At 43.2% G+C, this 3,725-nt stretch overlaps 1 pseudogene across 1 annotated transcript; it reads left to right on the top strand.

Annotated features, from left to right (window-relative positions):
* The first annotated feature begins 2,967 nt into the window (after nucleotides 1-2,967).
* ACRALDRAFT_t300 lies at nucleotides 2,968-3,042 on the top strand (annotated as a pseudogene). Its single transcript has one exon. The product of its transcript is annotated as a tRNA-OTHER (tRNA).
* The last annotated feature ends 683 nt before the right edge of the window (nucleotides 3,043-3,725 follow it).

Here is a 3,725-nt window from a genome sequence, read left to right as displayed (position 1 = left end):
TACCTATCCTTTTTCTTTCCCTTAAAGGACTTAACGTCCTCCACCTTAATATAAATAACCCCTACGATATTCTTAACTACCTATAAGAACCGGTTAAGCCGGCGTAGGCCTTCTACCCTTATAAAGGTGATTATTATACTAGGAACAGGCATAATAACGGTAAAAGGCACTATAATAGGTATAGGTCTATCTGCTACGATATAAAAGTCCCCGTAGGGGGGGGAGGCGGTGGCTTATACCGATAAACGAGGCTTACCGGCACCTAAGTCGATAAGCGTTAAGATAGGCTCGTCCTCCTATAAAGTGCTAGAGGTCTTTTTCGAAACCCCGGATACCTTTTAAAAGGCCGAATAAGCCGCTATAAGCGCCTCCGTCGCCTTAGGGCTAAAAAAGGGGTTATCGTTAACTACCTTCGCTACCTCTAGGAGTGCTACTAATAGACTAGTTATCCTAGGCGGAGGAGGAACGTACTTATAACCGCCCTTTAAGTAATTATAGCACTTAGGATCGGGTATCCTTGCTCCGGGTCCTGACTAGGAGGAGGAACGCACCTATAACCGCCCTTTAAGTAATCATAGCACTTAGGATCGGGTATCCTCGCTCCGGGTCCTGACTAGTCGCGGTAGCGCCGCCTATCCTGGCTATTCGTAATAGCCTTTACGTAAAAGTAGTAAAAGACTAAACGGGTCCCTCTAGGAGGATGTTTTATTCTATAAGCGCGCTTCGCGGGGCTCTTAACCACTATAGAAGCTTCGCCCGCGGAACGCTTACCCTTAGCCTTAGCGGCTCGGGCTAGCTAGGCGCGGCGGTCTATAGCCGAGGCAGGAGAAGTGATCTCCTTACTAGCTAGGGCGGGAGTAGGTGCCTCCTCGCCGGTATTATTATTATTATTATTATTAGCCCCCTATATTATATATATAAGTTAGTAAACGTCGCGCGAAGCCCTTAGGAAGAACGGGAAACGTACCTTAGGGGCCGGAGATAATCCTAAAAACTTGAATATCTTTTAGAGAGAGAGATAAAGGGTTAGAACGATAAAACGGCGTGTGAAAGGGTGGTGGGCGATAAAAAACGTATTACTAGTAGTAAAGGATATTATTAAAGAAAAGAAGAAAAAATAAGATAACGGAGGTAACGGTAAAGTTAGTATTATTAATAAACGAGTCATATAGTTAGGGAAGGTACGCCTATCGGTTCCTTATATAGAAGGAATGATCCTATAACCCGTCTATAAATAATAATAATAGCCGTATATAACACGTTAATTAATCGTATAACTATAAAGGCCTACCTTAAGCGCTCTTTAACGAATAAAGAGGTTATTCGGGATTAAAAAGCCACTAAGGGTCGTTATGTAATTAATAAAGAGGCGTTATTCGATTAAATAATAACGCTCCGCGAACCTATACCGAAGACTAACGACTCACCGAGGGGGGAGGGGGGTAATATTACGGGCTAACCCCGTGGAGATAATCCGGTAAAGCACCGGATCTTCCGACTAATCATAGTGTGCTCCTAGTAGGTCGCCGCGATATTATATTTAGGTCGCAGGCACCTATAGAGTTTTCCCCTTTCCTTCTTTTCTCCTTAGCTTTAGATAATTCAATTATTCGGCCTCACTCTATGAACAACTCGTGACCAGCCGCTTACACCTAGAGCTGGATTCCTTTTCCCGAAGCTGCTCCGTTAGCCTAATTAGGATTTATTATTTTTACCCTTTCTTTTATTTTTATTTTTATTATTAGGTTATTTAGAAAGCTACCCTTAAGGGGGACCTCTTTATATAGCTTTAGGGCCGATAGATATAGAGTCCTGCCCTTTCCCCGATTTCACCCTGCCAGATTTTCTTATTACTTTCTTTTCTACGCGAATACCCTAATCGCGAGCTCGTTCTTTTCTTTTTATATAAAACGCTATACGCGCAGGAGCTTCTTTATATAGCTTTAGGGCCGATAGATAACTAGGCCCGGGGCCTAGCCTATAAGTCTATAAGAGCCTACCGATTTTTTAGCTTTTCTTTTTACCTTTTCTTAGACTATATCTTTTATAGATTTCCACTATTTCTTTTATTTCTTTTATTTATAACTATATTACACTAATTAAAAGAAAATAAGTTAAATAGCTCTTATTTTAATTATTTTATTTATTTTTATTTATTCTTACTCTGTTATCGCTTAGCTAATACTAGGCTAGCCTTCCTAGGCAACAGTCCCTCTTAGATTTAGAAGGGGGGAAAACCTCTTCGGACAAAAACCCCTTCCCCCTTATAATAATAAAATTCGTTCCACGTGCGCGGCCGCCGCGAAGACACTGTGCGGCCGCTGTATTGACACTGTTTGTATTACGAAGCCACTAATATAAGCTCTACACTCCTTCGTCCTAGTCCCTATTATCCTCGTATTTATTACTAAGACAGACCTTAGTAATTAATTCTATCCCAAGCTAGTAACCCTATCTACAGGATTTAACGTATCCTGGACCCATATTTAAGCTTTTTACGTTATCTATAGACGGCCTTGTACGTAGTATAACGTACGGTTCGTAGCTCCTATGTTTCGTGTGGGTCCCGCCGGGATATTTTTGCGCGCTCCGGATCGCGGTATCGTCTCTGTGTGCGTAACGGGCAACCAATCCGCTACGGCCCTGTTTACGGTAGGGCCTACCTGCCCTAGTTAGCGATATAGGCGTATCGGTCTTAGCGGCAGAGCTGCCGGCGCCTATTATTAACTGGCTACGAGCCGGGTAGTGGGGCTATCGGGCCCCCCCTATTTAACCCTTATCGTGCTTACTAAGGCAGATAAGGGCCACCCGCGAATAGGGCCGGGTAATATAAAAGGTAAACTTTTTACGCGTGCCCCTAGCCGGATTCGAACCGACCTAACCGCCTCGTGGTTATATACCAGGGCACCACTAATACGCTATAGGGGGTTATTTTAATTAATTTAGCCTGCTAGTTATTAAGCTATTGCCTTTATAGTATAGTAGTGGTATACTTAGTATATAGTTAAGGTGACTAGGCCGGTTCGAATCCGGCTAAAGGCGTATATAAAAGAGGAACCCCTTTTCCTTTTTTACGCTACTCGGATCCTATTCTAGGGGACCCTTATCTGCCTTAGTATATACGATATGGGTTAAATAGGGGGCTTATTAGACCACCTTCCGCCCGGCTTTGCTAGTCGTTAATAGGTGCTATAGGGGAGTTAGTCGCCTTACCGTGGAAAACAAGAAGACGGTATCGCGCTATCCCTAAGCGCGTAAGTAAAATACGCGGTATCTTTTCTATGATACGGAGGTAGCCTCTTATGCTATTACGTAAGCATTCTGCGTAGGCACGTAGCCTGCGTTAGCTTCACCTATGGCTATAGAACAGGGAACCTTAGGAGCTTTAAACCCTAGGAAGCGTATATATAAGTCGCCTATAGTAGGCCCGTAGAGGTTAGCCCTAGGGCTTATAGGAAGGCGTATAAAAAACAAATAAAGATAATCACGCGCGCGCTGTTAATTAAGCATATAGTCGGCTTTAAAGCCGCTACGGGCAAGAACGTTATAGGCTTCCTAGAATAAAAGCTACTAGTTTCGGATATATATTAAGTTAGTAACGAGGCCCCCGCGGCACCCGTATAAGGCAGTAATCCTAGAGGAGGAGGGTATAGGGGTTTTTATCTAAGTCTTATACTAGTTCCCTAAGTCTTATACTACGGTTTTCCCCCTTATAGGTATAAGAG

This window comes from Sodiomyces alcalophilus (assembly GCF_042370955.1).
Source record: "Sodiomyces alcalophilus JCM 7366 unplaced genomic scaffold ACRALscaffold_11, whole genome shotgun sequence".
NCBI lineage: Eukaryota > Fungi > Ascomycota > Sordariomycetes > Glomerellales > Plectosphaerellaceae > Sodiomyces > Sodiomyces alcalophilus.
This window is presented reverse-complemented; position numbering and strand designations above follow the sequence as displayed.